Source organism: Castor canadensis, chromosome 6, assembly GCF_047511655.1.
Source record: "Castor canadensis chromosome 6, mCasCan1.hap1v2, whole genome shotgun sequence".
Lineage (NCBI taxonomy): Eukaryota > Metazoa > Chordata > Mammalia > Rodentia > Castoridae > Castor > Castor canadensis.
In genome coordinates, this window is record NC_133391.1 from 63,113,227 (window position 1) to 63,135,978 (window position 22,752).

The window sequence follows — 22,752 nt, forward strand, 5'->3', positions numbered from 1 at the left end:
CAGTCACTTTCCAGCCTCCCTGTATGTGTACAGCCTGTCCACATCTCACAAGGCTCTGAAGATAAGGGCAGAAGCTAAGAAGGACATACTGTGTGATCTAAGGTCAGTCACTGAGATTTCCTTTGGTCATGAGCTCATGAGAAGGAACAATGGCCTGGAAATCACACCCCCTGAATTCTCTAGGCCTAGATTTTCCATTTCTTGGGCACAAATAAAATGATGGATGTGTATTACTAAGTATGTTATGACTCATAGAAAGAATCTTCCAGCTTTCCTTATGTTGTTTAGAAACAAAAATATGCTTCTGCAGGTTCATGACATGAGATATAGGGCTGGGGAGCGAGACAAAGATGGAGACAAGCTGAAGTACGTGTTCTATACTCTCACCACCTCTTTGGAAGACCAATGGCAGCTCATCAGGTGGCTCTAGTGTATCCTTTTGCTACAAGTGTGAGACAGGTTCACTGTGTACCAGTTTCTAACTTATCTGCATCCAGTGAAAGAGACCAAATCCAAATTATTTGAAATAGATTTATTACTTACAGATTGGTTGTAAGGAACAACAGAAGCCTAGGATTCATCATGAGCCAGTCTCACAAGGCCCAGAAAAGTTGTGTGGGTGGATGGACCATGATTCCCTGGGCTAATGTGTTGAAGATCATCCTGTTCCAAGGATGGGGAGACTAAAGCAGAGGAAGCCAGCTGTTGTGGAAAGTTCCTCCCTTGTCTGAGGATGCTGCATTACCAGCATCCTCAGTAACTACAAGTAAGAAAGGGGGAAGAATTGGGTCAGTTCAGAGCTACTCAGAAAATTGTCTTGCACAGATTTTATGGGGACTTCTATAGCACCTTTGCTTACTTTTGTCAAATTTTTCAAAATCTTTTTCTGCAACTGCTCCCTTAATCCTCAACTGCTTTGGCCCAGATGACATATAAGTGAATGAAGATGAGAACCTATTTGGTAACTTTGGCTACTTACTCTTCAATTAATCTTAATTAAGAACTGATTAGAGGTCTGAAACCATGGCACAAAGTACAAGACACAGCTGTGATGATGAGTCACAGATGTTCTTCAAGGAGATCTTCCAAGGCTCTTGCAAGTAAATGATGATCACAATATGGTTTTCCCACCCTGATGTTCAAACTGTTTGCATCAAGGGTAATGCATTTTCACCAAGCATGGGTGGAAAAACTCACTAAGGTCTCCTTTTCTAGAAAGGGCAATACTATGTCTGATAACTATGTAGATACTCTCTTTGCACCAAAGAGAATCTCATGAACCCGTTGCCAAGATGTCACCAGTGTGCTCTACAATGCCTTGATCACCAGAAATGGGGCTTGTATCAGGGTTTGTGTGCGATTGTAGGAGATGGGGGTGAAAATGGATGATGAAAACATTTCTATTTCTTCTTTCAACATGTGCCATGCTTCCCTCTCTTCATTGTTTTGTCTCTTTTCTATTTAGTCTACCCCCAAGCTCTTCCTGTCTGTCTGCCCTAGTCTATCCATAGGCACTTCATGTTGTCATAATGAACATCCCACTTTTAATGGCTGAAAGAACTTTGTCCTTTGCAGTGAAATCACCAAGACAAGCCTCATGAAGAAAATCTGTGGAGGGGCTTCTGATTGCCAAGGTACCCCTTCAGTGGAAAGAAAGTATTTCCTTGTACAGTTACTTCCCAAACAGATTGGCAAGGTATCTCTAAATAGCATCTCCACTGTCCCTAGGTTCTGCCCTAGCTAGTCCAGTGTCCATGAAAGGAATGTCTTCTCCTCTCCCAGAACATGCACACTCCAACCAGTGCCTACTCTGATCTGTGTCCACTGGCTATCAGCTGCTACTATAAATGTAGAAATTGCTGTTTTGTTTTGGGCTTTTTTAGGAGAGTGTTCCTGTTTTGACCCCCTTTAGAGCTGGACTGTGATGGGATGAGAGCATTGGCCTTGACCAGAGATCATTTATCATAGTTCTAGCTTTGAATTCAGTTTTCTTTTAATGGCAGAAAAGTGACCTACAAACTATTTGAAGATCCACAGGCTTGCAGGCTTGGATTTATTGTCCAAGCCTGCAAATAGCATTCCTCTATTCCCTTCATATCTTTGCTAGGGTCTTTACTTTGTTCCTTCTTCCCTTAGTCCTTCTTCCATCTGTGAGAAGAAGAGAAAAGAGAGGATATTGCTTTACCACCCCTTCCTCCCACCCTGGGTCCATAATGTCCAGCACTCAGAGAAGCCATGGTGACTACACACATACTAATGCAGATTTACCACTCAAATGCACCAGTCTGCATCCTCTTTGTTGTTGAGACAGAAAGGAGCAGAAGTAACCTGTAATCAGGGCCATTTAGCATGGTTCACTTCTATTTTAGGCTGGTTAGGTAAGCAAGCCCACAGAAGCCTATCTGAGAATATTCTCCCCTACATACACACAGAACCACACATTTTGAGATTTCTACTGTTCTAAAGTTTATACAAAAGTGGAACACAGGCAAGTGGTGGCAGCATATTCACATTTAGTCTAAACTAAGGGATGGAGAACAGGGCTCATTTACAGCTTCATTAAAGGCAAGGGGTTCTTTGGAAGGGATAATTATCTCCCTCCATGATTAGGATCATGGAATTCTGTCTATATTTGGAACTCATATCTAGTGTCCCCCAAAACTTCCATTCTCCATTTTGTGATATGCAATGTTATATAGTATCCTACTATTCCTAGAATTTGTAGTAGAGAATTTCTGACCTATCTCTTACAGTTGTACAAGGAGTAAGAGGAAACCTGGTCAAGCCAAGTCTTGTGATTGACTCTTTATTAAATTGTTTTCTCTTCTATAAGCCTCCAAATTCTTTTATAGTAAACCTTAAAGAGTATTATGAAAGAAGTTAGTATCTAAAACATGTGACATGTGATCAAGGGCAGATATACAACCTACTTACATGACCTTGGTCACCTTTTAGAAGCCAAAGCAACCATTCAATGGGTGCTAAAACTGATCCCTTCTTTTTTCAAAGCTCAACTTCTTAGACATCCTAAACATAGACTCAAACATAGCATTTACAAAAGGTTCCACTTTCCTACAGGTCCTCCAGGCACAGTTGTGAATCCTTGGATGTCATGTTTTTCCTAGGACATCTGTTGTGGTCTCTGATCCACATGTACCTGTTAGGACAGCTGTGGCCATCAGAGCCTACTTACTGCGCATCTGTGGGATGCGCCATTCCTTATTTCCTCTGCTTTGGTAGCTAGTAGCCTATGTGTTTTATGTTGACCTATACCTCTTCCTTGTTCTACTCTCCTCCCATACGTGAAATGCAAGCCTAAGTCCAGTTTCTTCTGTAGAGTTTAGCATGAAGCCTGGATCCTGGCACAGAAGCTGATAATGATGTGACTTTGGGCTGGTGACCTACTTAGTTTTGTCTTTTTTTCTCTTGAAATTAAGTCCTTAAATGTCCGTATCTTTGTGTGGGTGAGTATGAGCTCATTGTTTGGAGACATCTGTCCCCTCTGTGGCACAGATGTCACAGGACACAGTAGAAATGAGCATCTCTGCTAATTCCCTGACCTAGGAAGAATGGCTCATCTCTCTTGTGGGAGAAGACTGCAACCCAAATCCCTTTCTTGGTGTTCTCCTACTTTGGCTATTTTGGGACTCTTTTTCTTCAATTGTGACTAAATTCTTATTCAAAGTCTTCCCTGGGGCCTGAAGCTTAGCAATTAAGGGCTCTTGTGGTTCCAGGGTGCTTCAGTTCTCTGTGCAACCTTCAGCATCTGGGAAGCTGCAATATCCCTATGAGAGATCCAATTTCTACACATTAGAAGCCGCTTTACCTGAAGTGAGAGGCACTTCAGTGGGACACCCTTGAGGCTAGCACCGCTACTCTACTTCCTTCTTGAGCATTTACTCACTGGTAAGATCGTCAGGGAGAGGTTGTTATCCATAGTCTCAGAGCAACCAGCATTCTGGGTAAGATGGAGCATTGTTTGGTCACTAGAACTCCCAGAGTACTCAGATTTCCACTCAGCTTTTAAGAGATTCCTGGTTTACTGTTTTTCTGGATATAACTTGATTGTGGTTGAAGCAATGGAAGGTGTTTGGCTTTGAGTCTCTCCCTTAACAATTTCTGTATCATCTGTAACATCCTTATATTATAGGGCACTGCTGTTTCGAGGCTGGAGTCTCTCGGGGCAAAATTCCCGCTCCCATTCTAGACTCTTTTCCAACCAGTGCTCAACATACATTCAGCTCTGGGTTGGTTCTGTGGGTTCTCACTCTGCCAGGTTTTGCCCATGAAACTGGGTATGAGGGGCTAGAATAGCTATGCTTATTTTTCATTTTGAGGTTGTTTTCTGAACCAATGATGAATATCATTTTAAAGCCATCTGTCCTTCCTCTCCCATGAGGTGGGAAGATGAGAGGAGGAAGACTATTTAGCATGAAGACTGGCTACTTGTCTCTCTGATCTGCTTGAGTATTTCCCCCAGGAACTTGACAATCTCCTTTGTGGAGTCAGCCTTTGAAACACAGTAGCTGAGAAAGGAATAGCAGAGTAGAGAATAGGCCAGGAGTGCTGGCATCACCATCATATGGCAACAAAAGCTGGCTTTCAACAACTACTAGCTGTCCAGCCTTAGCTTGCTTAATCTTTGTCAGCTGCAGTGTGTACAGATGTAAATCATCAGACACTTGCCTGGTGCATTTCATAGGGCTATGTCTTATGAAGTAATGATGCTTTGCAAACAATCCAGAACTCTAATTATTTTGCTAATTATAGAAATACATTTTATCAAGATTCAACTTTACCTCTCTTAGAAGATATAATGTCCATTTCTTATTCTTCTTTTAAAAATTATTTCATTGCATATTTTAAATACATGGAAAAGTAGGGGAAAATTAACATGAGACCCTGGAATGAAGCAAATTTTACAATCATGAATTTGCTATGGGTCTCTTTTCTTTTTAAGAAATTATATGCTATACATAAAATAGAAGTACTGCCATGTGTCATGTGCCTTACTCTCCTTCCTCCTCCCAGAAGGTAACCATCAATACACAGTTGGTGAAGGAGGTAGGATAGCGTGGGACTAAAGAGCATTTTCACAGCCAATGCTGCCACATTTTAATTGTGTGATATTGAGCAAGTTACTTAGTTTCTCAGTTTCCTCCTCTGAAAAATGGGGAAAACCATAAAGTCAAACACATATGGTTACTGTGAGAACAAGATGTATTAATATTTTTAGAGTTCCATATTAAGTTTTGATAATATTAGCTATTAATGTTGTGGTGGTTACTGATAGTTATACATATATGTTTGTTATGGTTTATATAAAAGGCAACCATGTACTTTCTCCCAGTTAACATTATGTCTTTGTGATGTACCTACTGTTGATGCACTCAGACTGAATTAATTTTTACTTACTTGTAACAATGTTTATATCATAGTTTCTTCATTCCCTATTGACTGACATTTTTACTTTGTCTAATATTCTTTATTATATCCAGAGAACTCTTATACATACTTCCTGGAAAATGGGTATATGTCCTCTTCATCTTTATGATGTAGGAATTAGTGTGACTTCAGACATAGTGTGTCTTAATAAGTTATTAAAGTGAATTGACTCTTTGTGTATATAGATCTTGACTCCCTATGTTCATGGTGACCTCCTTGAGGCAAAATGGATGGGCACATAGTACATGCTGGGACCAGGGTAGAGTAAGGTCAGGCATAGTATAGTTCTCATTTATGAGAGGTTCAGATGGCAGGTAAAGGTCCTATGACAACTATTCAAGGAACATACCATACTGAACATCCACTTAAGAAAGCTTTTATAAAGAGCCTGTTAGGGATGCTCATAGTGATACACCATTCATCTTGACCCTCTTTACAGTAAATTTTGTTCCTCTAGATCTGAAAATGAGGAACTGGCAAGACTCAGCACTCAAAAGAAAGAGAGATGTAGAAAACAGAGAACTTTTAGCAGTTCCTCAGTGATATTACACTATTCCACACCTCCACAACTTTGCCTAAAATGCCCTTCCTTCTTTCTCCCTGCAAACCTTAAAGCCACAATGTTCTCTCATTCAAGAAACCTCTACCTGAGTTCAGATTTCTTCATATCACATGTACTTGTCATGTTATTAGTTAAAAATGGAAAGTGAGTTTTCCTCTAGAATTGATGCAGTAGCTCAAGTTAAGCCAGTTGTCCTACCAAGAATGAATAGATAAGCTAGATAAAAACACCAAACTTTCTATTCAAAGAAGCTGGTGAGCTCCCTCAATCGTTAGGTGATAAAAGATAAAGACAGTGGGAAGGAAATTTCATTAAGATGAACATGACATCTTGCACTGTTTTACACTTTGAAGCATTTGCCAATTTAAAGGCAATAAAACTCTACAAAAAAAGTAAGGAGATTATAAATACAAAATTCATGCTCTTGGTTACCCTGAGGGAGAGGTAGGATGTGTTAGGATAAGACACCAAGGTGTTTGTGCAGAGAAAGCTGTATTTTATTTCTTAAACTGAATTGTAGTTTCATAGCTAACCACTGATTATTTTTCCCCCAATTTTCATATATATATATGATATATATATATATGACATATATATGGCATATATATATGACATATATATATATATATGACATATTCTTCTGAGCCTCTATCTAGCAAAGGGAAAAAAGAAAAGAAAGAAAAAGTCACCAAACTAATAGCTCTTATCCACAGAGAACACATTCCAGCTCCCAGCATGATTTTGAACTGTAGTGACTTCCTCTGAGAGCTGCTACAAAGCCTGTTTCTCAAATCCATCTCTAGAAACTTCTGTTATTCCCAGTGGTAATAAAATCCTCCAGAGCTGGAAACTCCATGTTTCTAATTGTAGGGTTCTAGTCCTTAAAAATCTATTAATCAGAAATAAAAGTGTTAAAACTCATCGTAGCACCTCATTCTAGGAAATATTTTGACAGAACAGAAAGAAGACAGTGTTTAGGTAGGAGGGTAGAAAAAAGCATGAGGAGACAGTTTGTTTAACAGAATCACTAGTATATAAAAATGCTTACACCCACATGCCTTTATATATATGTACTTGTTGGATTATGGGCATGAACATTAGGAAGAGAAGCAAAGAATAGGGTAAAACAAGATTAGGTATGACTGTGAAGATGGTAGTTGAATTTACAAAGAGACAAATTGTGAGTTAAAGACAGTAAAAGTAGTAAACAAGAATGAGTAGGGAATAAAATGTAAGTGAAGGAAGGAATCAATTAATCAATAAAGTTAATACCTCTGTAGGGGGAAAAGCCTACATAGGACAAATTTCTATTGGAAAAGAGAATAACAGAGGTCAGTTTTTTATGCTGTGAGTTTCACTTTGCTTCTAGATTTCTGTGCAAGTTTTTATTCCTGTCCTACCCTACAAAATTTGTAAAGAATGTCCTTGGGAGAAAAATATTTCCACAGGGCAACTGTTTTTTAACTAGGCAGACACTTTGTAGTCCCTAGGTTTCTTTGAACTCAATATTACTTAATATATAATACTTCAACTAAGAGGATCTGAAACTCCTAGTGTAAAGACATGGGACAGATATCTATCTATCTATCTATCTATCCATCCATCCATCTATAGATAGATAGATCTATATTTACAGATCTATCTATCTATCTATATCTTGATTGAGTATTAAGAAGTAAGAATGTTTGATGGTAAACATGTAGAAGAAAAACATATCTAATATTTCAGATATTTACCACCAACCCTTATGTAATTTAATATTTAACTTTGACAAAATAGATACCATTCTTGGAGAAAATATTGTATTGGATCTAAGAAATCTAACACAAATCACCTGTCTGAATGGTTTCTTTCCTTGAAAAAAAATACATAGAGGAGGATCACCAAAGTGAAAATAATGCTTTTAGGTTAATATAAAAAATATAATATCAAAGTCATATAGGACTTCAGTAAGTCAATCCAGTTTTTCTAGTCAACAGTAAACACAGAAGAACCTACAATGCACACAAAGTGTGTCCACACACAATAGATAAATATATAAACATACTTTTGCATATGAAGGGGGAGCTTCAACAACTAGTTTCTGAATAGAGTGAAGTTCAGATCAAAAGGTGATTCTCACTATGGCTGACCTACAGGACTCTCACTAAGCATTTTCTATCTGTGGGATTTATTACTACACATTATCATGGATGTTCTTTCCTTTCTTTCTTAGAGACTTCAGGCAGGCCAAAGAATTTCATTACCTGCTAATCCAGTAAATCTTTATTTTGTGAATGATTTAAGAAACATTATAAATTTCCTTGGCAATTTGAAACAAAATTTACATTTGCTTTAATTTATACAATTATTTACAATGTTTGCCTTATAATGTTTTAGGCAGAAAAATAGATCATGCCATTGACTAGAAAGGTTAAAAATACCTGTTGCAATTGACTGAACCATCTCCTATCCATCTAACTACAACCCTGTATCCTTCTGCTCAGTCCACTTCTCTTACATAGCCTGTCACCAGTTTGATCCATGCCCTATTTTCTCTAGCTAGCACTGCTACAAAAACTAAGCCTGGTCTCCCACTTTTTCTCTTGTCCCCTTCAAAACAGGAATGTTGAATATAAAAATAATTTATATAAAACATAAAAACACAAATACTTCTTTATATAGCCACAGATGACTATCTTGGTCTGTTAAAGAACACCCAGTGCATACCCACTGCATTTGCATTCAGGTGCAAGCTCCATTCTTTGGCCTCCATAGCCTGATATGAATTCACTCTTTCCAAGTTCCCCATCCTCATCTTATCTCACCTCCTCTTTGCTCACACTGCTCTGATCACATTGAATGTTATTTTTTCCTGCTATGATTTCATCAGGTTCTTTCCCCATAAAAACCTTTCCCACATACCTGAAGACATTTATCTGCTTTCCATGATTATCACCTCCTCTTCCTACAGGTCTGAGTTTATATCTTCTAGTCATCAAAAGGTCTTTCCTGACCTCAAAGCAGCCTCTTCCATTCCTCTACTTTCCCACTGTGCTAATTCTGTTCAAAATCAAGCTGCTGAGAAGAATGTATATTGTGTAGAAGTTGGATGAAATGTTCTGTAGACATCAAGTAGGTCCATTTGATCTATTGTATATTTTAGATCTTGGATTTCTTTATTGATTTTTTGTTTGGATGACCTATCTATTGATGATAATGGGGTGTTCAAGCATAATCCATATTTATCTTTAGCATTATTATTTGTTATTGCCATGTACAATAAAATATAAATTCTCTTAAGAATTCTTCGTTTATCTTATGTATCATGTATCACACATACTTCACTCAATATCTGGTACAAAGCATGTGTTTAACAATCTTTGTCTAAATAAATGAATAAGCAATAAAATTTGGTCTCTCCTCAGTAGGCTGTATGTATGTTTAACCCTTTTTAGAAATGTTGAATTGCACTCATAATAAAAATTGATTTCTTAATCAGGGTCTGTAGGTATATCTCAATTGTATGAGCTACTCCTAAACATGTCCCCAAATTTGTCTTCTATCATCTGTCTTTCTCAGAATGTTTCAACTGCACTGATCCTACTGATTTTAGTATTGTATTCATTATCTAATTCTCCATAAAAAATTACCTACAAACATTGTGGATTAACAATAATATTTATTACCTTACAGTCTCTGTAGATCAGAAATTTGGGGGTGATTATCAGGATGGCTCTGGGTTTGGATCTCTCAAGATATTGTAATTGAGATGTTTTCCAGAATGCAGTCACCTTAAAGTTCGCTGGGCCTGGAAGATGCATTCTTGTGATTGTTCGCTCACATCGCTATTGGCACAGGCCTTTTCCTTCCTCACTGATTATTGATAAAAGGCTTAATATTCCCTGCCATATGGCCTTTTCTATCAAGCTTTTTTGAGTAGTCTCAGGTTTTAGCACTGGCTTCTTCCAGAGCAAGTGACAGAAACTACAATGGCTTTTCTAGCCTAGTAAGCATACTGTGTCATTTCTACAATATCCTATTGATCACAAAAGCCAGTCTTCCTCAATGTGGGAAGATAACTTCTCCTGTGGGGTAACTTTGGATTATTCTAGAAGCTGCCTGGCATAGTCTGTTCTCCATCTCACAACGACTCACATACTTCCTACATGTGAAATATGCACAGCCTCACCATGCTGCCCAACTCCATGAAAAATCCAACTCAGAATCCAGAATTTTACCTAAATAAGTATACAGCACAGATGATGCTCTGCAAGTGCAATTCCTAAGTACAACACAGATTCTCTTGATCTCAATATCTGTGAAAAGCAGTAGCTTGTACGTTTTCCTATACAGTCAGCATACCAAGGTGGGATAGTCTGAGGATGATAACTAAAGATACTTCTACTTTAAAAGGGAGAAATGGATTTTAGGAGTCAGTAAAATCCAACCAGACAAATGTTGACAGTTCTTTTATTAGGACTCAGACTTGAGCCTGCCTGGGAATAAGTCCACTTGGCTCTTAGCTCTGTCCTGTGAGTTCTTGGTTCCATGCTCTTGGGTATCCTTCCTTTTCTATGAAAAGCAGTCTATATTTGCATTTCAAAAAATACTGAATACTATCTGGTTCTAAAGCCATTTCATAATTTTAGCATTGTTTGTTCATCTGGAGAAGCTTATAAATTTCAAAACCCTCAGTCTTATCTCCTTTTTGCTTAACGATTTTTCTCTATGTTCTCTCTTACCTCTGTTCTCTTGCTATTTTGGTAGAAATTTGAGAGCTCTCTTTAGCTAGGCAAACTGATTAGCTATCTTATCTCCTTTCTATATGACTGAATGTAACAGTGCTTTTAAACTTTCTACCAATACAGAGGAAGAGTTATTTTTCCTTGTCCTTGAAAGACCTCATTCTCAGCCTCCTTAAAAGCCACTAGGCTGCTATCTACCTGGGCTACGTCTATCTTTGGAAGGGTGGCACCTAATCACTTGAGTCTATAATCACATGGGTTATAAATTACTTGCTTTTCTCTTTAGAAAGGTCTGTTGCAAGAAAGGATTTAAGCCTATATGGAAAGACTATGGAGTTATCCACCTAACACAAATATTCAATTAAACTAGGAATAGGTTCTGAGCCGCTTGGACATAGTTTTCAAGATTCTCCCTTTCCAATGAAAAGGTCTATGTTTTCAAAGTGAAGCACATAAGAATGGATTTCTTTTAGCCATGCAGAATTTAGAAAGCCTCACCTACTACCAAGTGAACACAGGACACATGTTAGGAAAATGATGATCAAAGAGCACAGGTTACAAACTAATACACAATTTCACAGGCATGGTGCTGTGGGCACAGCAGAGAGCTAACATACTCTGGAAAATGTTACCGACTATCAAACAGAATAACATTGAAAGTTTAGAAACCGGAAATGCAAAGGGAATCAAAGCACTGCCTACCATTGAATAGCCATGTGAGAAGATCAAGGATCTACTGAAATGGAAGAGCAGAATTTAACAATGTGAGTGGAATTCAGAATTGTCTACTTGTTATTTCCTTACCCGTTATCATGGCAGATAACTTTATCAACCTAGAGGTTGAGTTTTCCTTGTTAGAAATTCTTGAGTGCAATTCATAGAAACACAACTAAAACTAGAATAAGTGCATATGGATTTTTTGATGGTCGTAGTTTGGAAAGCCACTGTGGTATCTCTCAGGCTAAGAGGAATAAAAGAACATTAGGAAGCAAGGCCTTGGAAATGCAACATGAGACTTCAGGCCACTAGTGTTTGTTGTATCTATTTGCCTGTCTTACATGATTGGCTTCTTTCTGAGTATTAGCCTCATTTTTTCTTTTCTTCAAATCCCATAATCCTTCTTAGAGCATTTCTCTCAGATCTTCAGAGATCTGAATACTAAGCCAAATGATCACTGTTCCTTTCCCACTTCTGTGAATTATAATCTCAACCAAGTAGATTTCATCTTAAAAATTTGGAACTGACAAACAAAACTTACTTATTTCAGTATCTTTCCAAGTATGTTGAATTCTTGAATTCTGAAATCATGAGTGACTTTTCAACCTAAATTGAGACAAGACAGAGATATGTAGAAGACAAAACAAAAGTGAGATATTCTGCTTCATTTAACTTATACAGCACCAATCTTCATAATAAAAGCAACTGCAAAAATTGGACAAAGTACAATAAAAATTTGTTGGAAATACTGTTAAGCTATCAAAACAGCCAGGCTTTAGTGAGTCAACATCCCTGAAAAAAAGAGAAACTCACTGAAGTAAACATGGTATTCTATGGTGTTTTCCCCCCCTCAATTTACTTGCTGACTCATTAGAAGTACTGGCTAACTAAAAAAATCAAGAAGTAAGAATTGACTAAAGAGCACAGAAGCTAGACTAGGCTTCAGCAATCGTGTGAAGTTGGGGAGAAAAATTTTGGCATTCAATACCAGTAAGGCAGCTCTAGTTTTCCGTAAAATGTTGAAGAGAAGGAAAACTCAGAGAAGTAAACTGTCTAGACAGCCTTTTCCCTTTGTCACTCATAAGTGAAACAGACTGAGAATTGGGAGCCAAGTATAAAACAATTGCTAAGAGTCTGAAAACCTAACTGTGCTTATTAATTATATACTTATTGTGCTAGGAAATAAAAAATTATAGCTAAGAGCCTACTAAAGTTTAAAGAACTTAGCAAACAGCCTCACTTTCAGTTGAGAAATTTGAAGAACTAGATAGATAGAGCCAAAAAACTCTGACTTTACTGTCTCTTTGGATTTATATTTCAAGGCGTCCATTGGGCTTTCTGGTTCTGGGTTTTCTTTTTCCTTTTTAGACTTGGTAAGTTTTCCCTATTATTTCTTTGAATATATTTTCTGTTTTTCTCTTTTTTCCTTCTACTACTCCAATAAAGCATACCTTATTCTGCTTGATGATATCCCATAAACTATCTTAGCTTTTTTTTTCATTCTTTTTACCTTTTTGTTCCCTCAGATTGGAAGATTTCCAATGAACTGTCTTCACGTTTGCTAATCCTTTCTTCTGCTTGATGTATTCTGCTGTTGAACCCCTCAATTGAATGTTTTTCTTCAGTTATTATATTCTTCAGGTATATGATTTCTTTTTGGGACTTTTAAATATTTTCCATCCCTGTTAATATTCTCAATTTGTTCATGCATTGCACTCCTTCCATGAGCATTTTTGTGACTGTTCTTTTGAGTTGCCTGTTAGGTAAGTCACATTTCATTAGAGTTGGCTTCTGGGGATTTTTCTTGCTCTTTTACTTAAGCATGTTTCCCTGTTTCTTAGTTTTCTTTAACTATCTGTGTTGGTTTCTGCACTTTAGATAGAATAGTCAACTCTCATAGACTGATATATGGTCCCAAATCATATATCATATGTCTGGTGAGACTAGACAAAGTTGATCTACTTTTATTCTAACATTCTGAAAAAGGATAAAGAAAATAATCTTTTGGAAATCAGCTACAGTTTCAAAAACACTAAGCTTTTCTTAAGAAAAGTCCAGTTTTCATTGAGAATTTACAAGACATACCAAGAAATAAGACTAAAAAGGAACAGCAGAAATTATAAACAGTCACACAGAAGATTCAGTACTGATGTTGTCTCACGTGGACTTAAAATAACTGTGACTAATATGTTCAAAAAATAAATAAGATGGAGCCTTGTCTGAGAAAAAGAGTCCATATTTGAAAAATACAAATTCTAAAGAACAGTTTTCACTAATTTTTTTGATTTCCTTTTTAGTAAAAAATAACTGATGTCCCTGGTTCTGGTCCTGGCAACCCATCAGCTAAATTTCCCTTATCACCTCCTGGGTTTGGGATAAGGATGGGAGCCTCAAATAAATACTTCTATCTACTGGAGACACTTAGCTAGACCTCTGTGAGAAGGTCCTCACTGCTATCCCCTACCAACTCTCCCTTCTAGCTCCACACAGCCATGAGTGGTCATCCCCCCTTTCCCTAATGGCAGTTAGTGTTACTTCTGCAGAGGGGAAATGAGGTAGAACGAAGGACTCCAAAAAACCTTTATTATGAACTCCCTGTGACCTTAACGAGTGGAAAGAAGGAAAGGCAGGGCAGATTGTGTGAGCATCGGAACTGACCGATCACAGTGTTACTGGAAGAGCCAACCAAAATGCTGCTTTCTGTACACCTAATTAGCATAGCAATTTAGCAACACCCTGAAGAGAATAGCTAAAAACCACATACCAGGTCATTTCTCAGGTACTCTCTCTTGGGACCCACTCCCCAACTCTGGGGGCTGTATTCTATCACTTTATATATTTCTATCTCAATAAACTCTCCCTTAAAAAAAAAAGAAAAACTCAAATTCAAATTTTAGATTTGAAAAAATGCTATGATTAATTACTCTAAACTTTTTCAAATCTTAGTATGTGTTACCATTATATGATATACTTTCATGTTGTAGTAACATCTTGGGATTTTACTTGCATTTGCTTCATTGTATTGTGGAAATATGAGGCCATGAAGAAGCCATGCTTTATTGGTATGTGCACAAATTTGTCCAGCAGTCTCTACTAAATGGAAATGCGGATAACCTAGCCAAGGATTTCTACTCCCAAGTACGTATATGACAGAAATGTATAATACATGAACCACAGACAATGTCAAGAATCTGCATAGAAATATATTTTTAAATTGCCAAAATGGAAAAAAAAAATGTATTTCTAACCACACAAGAATGGATATATTGCGGCATATTTATACAAAGGACAACTATGTAGCATTGAAAACAAATGAAATTACACATAACACAGTGGATGACTCTTATAAAAATAATATTAGGTGACAGAGACCAGATATAAAAGGAGCTATATATTATATACTTCCACTTATGCAAAAGTTCAAAAGCAGGTAGAACTACCTTATAATAGAAGTCTAACTTTCAGGAGAAGAGAATAATAACTGGGAGAGGCAAAATAAAGGCTCCAGCTATGGAAATGTTTTTACTTATTATTTAGAGTATTGATTTCACTCATGAGTTCATTTAGTGAAAATTCATTAAACTGTACACTTAGAATTTTTTTTGCACCAATAAAATAATTTATTTGCAGAGGAAAAAAAAAGTAAAGTAAACTGTGAATAAAGAAGCCAAGATTCAAACCTAAGCAAGTCCAATGTAAGATCCAGTGAGTATTCTTTGCTCCTGTTGGCTCCTCTCTTCCTCCTTTGGGTTCTTGGTTTCTATGAAACCTAGTTATTTTCCTTATGTTTGGTTTTGGGAGATATTTTTCAATAATCTCTCTTGCCTTTTTTTTTTGTATTGGGCTATCTAAACTAACCATGAAAGTGTTTCCTTAACTTGGAATAATTTAAAGAAAAAAATAGTAAAAGGGAATTGGTGAGAATAGCCTGATCCCTACACTACCACACTGAAATATGTATTTGCTCTACCTATACAAGCTCTTAGCAGGATTCTGACACACAATCTGAATAACAAGATGTGCTAGGAACTGTAAAGAAACCATAGTATCAAAAGGAAATGTTTATGGGCATTTTCAGAGCAATGTAATTACTTTTAAAGGGAAGATTACTTAAAGTAAATTTAACTAAAAGTTACATTATCTGAGGTGTTTTCATTTAAAGAATGTTGGAATTAATTCAAATTAAGCCAATGTTCCATAGCTCAACCTCTAGAAAGAATCTTAGCGGATTGTGCTCCAAAATAAAACAATAAAGGTTAGAAGACTGGTTTACTATGCAGAAGTTAAAGTGAGTAGATTCATTTGTTTATAATGCAAGGATATTAAAGATGACATTTCAAGAGTGCATGGTTTCTGAGAATTTTCAATCCAATGATCAGCTATATTCAATTAGATTTGGCCTCACATTTCATTCATAATAATTCAACTCAAAATAAGCTTTCACTATATCAAGTTGAAGCCTCAAGAAAGAGTCAATTTCTGTGGATTTGACATAGGTAATTTTGTTGGTAAGCCTGAGTTATTTTATCTGTAATAGATAGTTACCCAACACAACTTTGTGAAAACATTGCTACCTTTAAATTCTTGAATACCAGGTCTTGCATCTTGTAAAGGGATTAGGCTACTGAGTGATAAGAGGCTTATTTTGGGTTGTTATTAATTTACTATTTCAAAGCCTCTATTCACAAGATTCTATTTAACTGACTATTAATGTACAAATGTTTATGGTATCTTCACATACAATATCTCTATCAACCCTCCAAAATTGCTACAAAAAAGAAAGAGTGGATTCTGTGCTGACTTTAAGAAAGAAAGACGAGCACTTAAGCTTGAGTATGTTATTTAAGGACATGGTGTTCAAAATGGGCCAAACCAGGACTGGACCACAGGTTCACCTCTTCTGATGAGGTGCTTCATCAGTAGATCCTGCTGTTATATGTGAGGGAGATATGCAAATCAATTTAGAACCAGTCTTTTCATAAGAATACACTTTTCTGAGTGTAACTCACATATTATTGGCAAATAAAACATATTATTAAAAATAAAACAAAACCTTCTAATACAAATCCATGCAAATTTTTATTATGAATTCTTGTCATTAAAATTGATAGGCATATGTCAATAAGTAATTTACACATGTGTTTTTCCATCTGGAAACAGAATGATTTAATATTTTCTACATCAATGCAAACATATTTTTGTTTGCTAAACTGTGAAATCTCTGTGCATGTATGGAATAAAAGTATTATAACATGCTTCTACTACTAAGGCTAATACAAAGAGGAATATTAAAAAGTGACATGTTGGTTATTTCCTTCTTAGGATTTCTGTTTGTTTTTTAGGGCTTTGTTTTATTTTACTTTTTGTAAACCATTAGACCTCTGCACTAAGCTTCCATTTCCAACTGTCTTTTTGGATCTCTGAGCATCACCTTCCCCTGCCTTTTATTGAACATATTCTTCCCTGGTCTGTGCTGCTCCACACACACAAGGACAGGGAAAAGAATGTTACACAACTTTGATAATAAATTAAAACTCTCTTTAATACAAGGAATCTAATTTTGAAACAAATGTCTTGCTGAAACTTTTTACCGTTTGATTTCCCATCTCCCCAAGAAACTTTATTATATATTCATAGTTGGATACTCTGTTGGCTGAACTTGGTCTACCTTATATTTTAGTTATTTGATGGTACAGTATTTTATTTTTCCTAGTTCACATCTGGGAGACTATCTAAAAGGCAAACTTTAACATAATCTTCATCAAGTCTCAAGTCTAAATAAACTAGTTTTGCTCTGTCCAAACATTTTTTTGCCATAATTGTTCACTTTCTCTCAACTCCTTTTCAGATACCTGGTCCATGAGAGTGGATTGCAGACTTTCTATTTAACTCTTCTCAATCACACAATTTTATTTTGGGGAACTGGGAGAGAAGGCAGGCAAGATATATATGAATTCAGAAAATTTTAAAGACTTAGGGATAAGAGGAAAATGTAACAATGCCATATCCAAGTGGATTTTTAACCTCCCAAAATGCGTTTCTTTTTTTCCTAATCACAAAAGCTCATGTAAACTATTAAATTCTGCAATTACAAGATGAAGAACTAAAAGCTGCATAGCCTTGGGCAAGAAGTGAGCATCTTCACACTCTATCCTCGTTAATGAGGATAAACTCATGAGTTAATGGGCAAACTATTATGTAACCTTTATTTGTGTATTAATTAAAAAGAAAGCTTGGTGGTAGCATGAATCTACGTGACCGAAAACCATACAGTTCTCCAGTTTCAAAAAATGGTGTTAAAAAAACAGTTTTAGGGTCTAATTAAAAAGTCCTGTATTTCAGTACCATATTCCACTGCACATATGTTTGTGGCCTTGGGTCTTGTGTGCCTCCGACATGCATAACACTTATCAGAACACTGGTCTTGGGTGGGAATTGGAGAACAGAAGGAGGAAGTGAACTTTTCAAGAGGCAAAGGGAGTTTTATTGTTTCCAGGAAACTATTATCTATGTGTGTGTGTGTGTGTGTGTGTGTGTGTGTGTGTGAGTTTGATGAGCATTTCTCACATGTTCTCAAGCTTGATTTCCCACCTCTGATGTTTTTCTCCATTTTCTGCCTATCCTATTGCTGACGTCAACAGATGGCATCCCTTAAATATGAGAGTATGTGATAAGACAGTCACTCCATATGAAAAATGGAGGACTTACTGCAAACAGGAAAGAAGAGAATTCCTTACTCAGCTCAGAAACTGAAGGTCTGAAAGCAGAGATTTTTGATCTTTTTTTTTTCTCTAATTAGGGGAACTGATTGAAATATAAAATTTAGCAACATTTTGTTCTTAAGATGGTATTTAAAAAAACAAATGTTTCATATGCTTAAAAGGGGCTTTGGAATTATTTTCCTCAGGACAATTAGAAGCTAACTGAAAGGAGTATGTTTGAAATAGTATATATTGAAGTTCTATTGAAACAGGTGGGAAGGAAGACCACAGAATATTGACTATTGTATGCTGGTTCTCCTCATATGCTCTCAAACTTAGTGTGAATTTAGAAAAAAAAATGTGGTGAATAGCTGGGTCTGTGAGATAAAGAGCAAAGGGATCTCTCCCCCTTATAAAAGAAACATTTCAAAACAAGATGAGTGTGAAGTACTGTTCCTTCTTCCCAGACCCATTATGTACTCATTTGAGCACTGGCCATTTTGATTGTGCCAGCATCTGAACCATTCTGGCAAATGGAAGCTAAGTGCAGTTTATGCTTAAAGATTTAAATAAATGGATGAAACCAGGAATAAGGTATACTTCCTAAGTAGATAAGATCATCTCTAAAACAAGACGCTGAGTTACTTAGAGCTACTAGAGTCCAATCTGTACAGGGTGGGCATTTTCAAATGCATGGTATCTTTTGAGTCAAATCATTTTGCTTTAATGTAAAACTTGTACAGATAATTAAAACTTAGTAGAGAAACAGTGGTTTGCATCCAAGATCTCATATTTAAGAATATCATAATCCACTCTCATACTTATTCCATCTCTCTGAGTAGAGTAAATCTGACACTTCCAGCCAGCTTTGAAAGCCAAAATTTCTGGGAATCAGCTTAGCTTCTAGTCTACACATGCCTCAGCATTTTAGCCAATTAGAAAGGCATTTACAATTATGTGTTTCAATTTTTGAAAGCTATTTGTTTTTCATAGTATTAAATCTATATTCACAGTGTCTTCAGTATGATATTCTTTTAGACTAGTTATATATGAATCATCAAATGTAGACAATTCAGAAGATGGCATTTTAAGTTCAAAAATAAATGCAAGGCTTGAGGGAAAGAGATATTTTTTTACCTGCAGAAAATTAAAGCTATTAGTGATCCTTTGCCATAGAGCTCTACCTCTTGCACCCATTTTCCACCCCACTTCTGCCGAAGGTGTTTAAATTTGATCTTTGTTCTATAAGCTGCTCAAACAATGAAGCCCTCTGGTGATAGCAATAATCAAAATAAAAGAGAGAGAAAATCTGAAGCTAGACTAACTCTTATTGTCCCTTTACTTATTTGAAGACAAAAAATGTGGATCAAAGTGCTATTAATCCTTAGTATTTTCTTTCCTTTAAACCCCACACACATTTCCTTACTGGGAATTCCTTTACAAGAAAGACATGGATGTCTTATGCAGTATTCTTTTTAAATCAACTGATTTTAATTATAGCTGTTAATGGACTGGTGGAGTGGCCCAAGTGGTAGAGTGCCTGCCTAACAAGTGTAAGGAACTGAGTTCAAAACCTAGCACTGCCAAAGGGGAAAAAAAATGACAAATTATAGCTGTTAAAAAGAATTGCTACCCCTCCCGTGCCAGAGAAATCATAGGCAGAATTCATATACTTACACTGGGTCCACTTAAATGGAGCCTCTGGTTCAAAAGATTGTTTTGCTTCAAAATGTATTAAAATCAGTTACTACTGACTGTATGTTATAAAATAAAAGTTAATAACATGACCTATTTCTCTGAAAGCAAATTACAATTCTGGAAAGAGAGTCCTTGGTCAAGATGTTCAAAATTGCTAGACAGAAAAGCTTGAGAGTAATTATTGTCATTTTACCATTTCTCTTCATTCTTAAAGTCTCTCTAAAGCAACAGGCAAGCCCAATTCACTTTCATCTCCATTACTGCATAACTATGGGAAAGAACTCAACTCCAGCACGGCCTGTTCTTTTCCTTATGTGAGCTGTTTTATTGCCATCATAATCACAGATAGTGACCCTCTCCCATCTGTTGATTTTTTTCTTTCGCTGAAACAGTGCTTAGGTTTCAAAAATACTGATCTCAAAATCATTAACCTAAAAAGAACCTGGCCTTCATCCACTCTGTTTATGGGATGTTAAAGTAGTCTCAGGGGTTTGCTAAAATAAACTCACGGGCTGTAGCAGAGAGGAGCACACCATCTGGCTAAGCCAGTGAGGCTGAGAACAGATAGCCTAGGCAATTATTTTAGGTAAATCTATTACAACACATGGAAATGATACAATGTTTGGATGTTTTCTTTCCTTACTCTGTGAATCTCTCTACAGTCTGAATGAGGAAATGATCAGCTGGAATAAAGAGGAATCCAGGGCTAATGTAGGGCCATGATAGTGTAAGTGATGCGACCAGGAGTAAGAGACAATGATTTGCAATTCCAGTGGGCCTTTGCTATTCAGAGAAGACTGAAATTCTCCCAGTTTATGGAACAGATTTGGGGAAAGGACTACACGTAAACACGTTGAATCATTCTGTACACTAAGAAATCCAGGAATGTAAAAGGAAACCTGAGTTGAAACATCTATGCCCTAGCAATTAATGAGTTCATGTTTTTAACTGGGGATATCCCCCTCTCTCTGTGTCTTTCTCTCTGTCTCTTGCTTCTTCCCTCCCACCTTTTATCCTTTCCTCCCTCCCTGAGATTTTCTCAGAAAGAAATTTCTTTGAGACCTAGGTTTTAGCAACTAAGAAATACTTCTCTCGAGGCAAAACTTTATCAGTGGACTAATTCACTTCTGTCTTTGAGACTTGGAATATGTCTCTAACTAGACTGTCTCCATTTACTCATCTTCAGCTCCTTACAGCGTGCTTTGCCTGGACTTCTGCTGCAGCCATCTACTGAAATAATTGCTCGCATTTTGCTAAATGAAAATTCATGCAAGGTCACCTCATATGACTTGCCTTCTCAGGATCCATCAATGTAAATCTCTTCTTAAGACATTCTTATGCTTACTTTCAGGCAGCACACCAATTTACTCCTTCCCTGATGCCTTTTCAGGTTTTTATTCTCTTTTTATCTCATAATTATAGATTTTCACAGAACTTAGTTGATGGGCATGCTATCACTAGGTAGTCATCTTTTTTGATGACATTAGAAACCATGACTGTAAGACTGAAGAGATTAAGTAAAACCTTTCCAACTTCAATTATATTTATTTTTGGTGGGACTGGGATTTGAAGTTGGGCTTCACGCTTGCAAAGCAGGTACTCTACCACTTGAGCCAAGCCTTCAGTCTGCAACCTCAAATTTAAAAAAGGAAATATTTGCACGAAAGCATGGTGTATCTTTTAGCTATGTTCCCTGACAAGAACAAGAAGCAGTGACCAAAGCAAAAGCAGTGAGAGAGCATCCAGAGTGTCTTCTCCAATACTCTCTTCAGTGAAAAGGAACTGGAGCTCCAAAGAGAAATGGCTGATTCCATGTTTAAAGCAGGAAATGCATCAAAATTCTCCAAAAACCAAATTAGGAGGCTTTGGGCAACATTAAATGAAATCATGGATCTATTCAAGGGTCATCAATGGCTGCTATCAGAAAGAGGAGAAAATGAGACATTTTACCAATTTGATGGAAATACATAGTACCACCTATGAAATATTCTTGACCAAAAACAATAAAATCTGGGCCTGGTGAAAAGAACCATATAGATCTAAGTATTAGTTTACAGGAAATAATGGGAAAAGAGAGAAAAATCTGAGATATGACATGTTGGTGATGAAATCAGAAAACTTTAAATCTCTAAAGGGCTAAAATCTAGTTTATCAACAAGTAAATGGCAAAGAAAGGGGGAGAGATTAAAAGGAAAGCTTATAGATGAAAAGAAACATGGAAAAAATCAACTAATTTTAATATATGGAACTTACTCAGATCTTGACTCAAAAACAGTTGAATAGTCAAAGAAATTAAAACATTGAATCTGTGATAACATTAAGAAATTATTGTGACTTGATGTTAGCTGTGATGATACTGTGATTATATTTTTTATTAAAAAATGCTCATCTTTTAGAAGTCCAGGTGACCTAATTAAGATGAAAATTATAGACCTAGGATGTGCTTTAAAATAAGTCAGTAGCATTTGCAGTTATGGTGGTGTGATGGGGAATGAGAGGTGAAGTTGAAATAAGAATGGTCATGAGTTGAAGGTTGTTTAACTTGGGCAAAGGGCACATGGGGGCTCATAGTGCTGGTTTCTTTACTTCTGTGTACCTTTTAATCCACAATAAAAAGGTTTTTGAAAACCATACACTGACATTTATTGAATTTACATCATTAGTCCTGTGCTCCTCTGAACACAGAAGTTAAATGTGTTTATACCTTGACATTAAATATAACTGGTTTATAGAAATCTTATACTCAGTTTTGCAAAATGGAGCACAAATTCCACAATTACACTGAAATGGAAACAGCAACAAGGGCAACACCACCTGCTAGTCTGCCCCAGCTCAGTTGTTTTTGCGGTATACACAACAGTTTCTCAAAACAGAAACCTGGGTGTAACCCACTTCTTCTCTC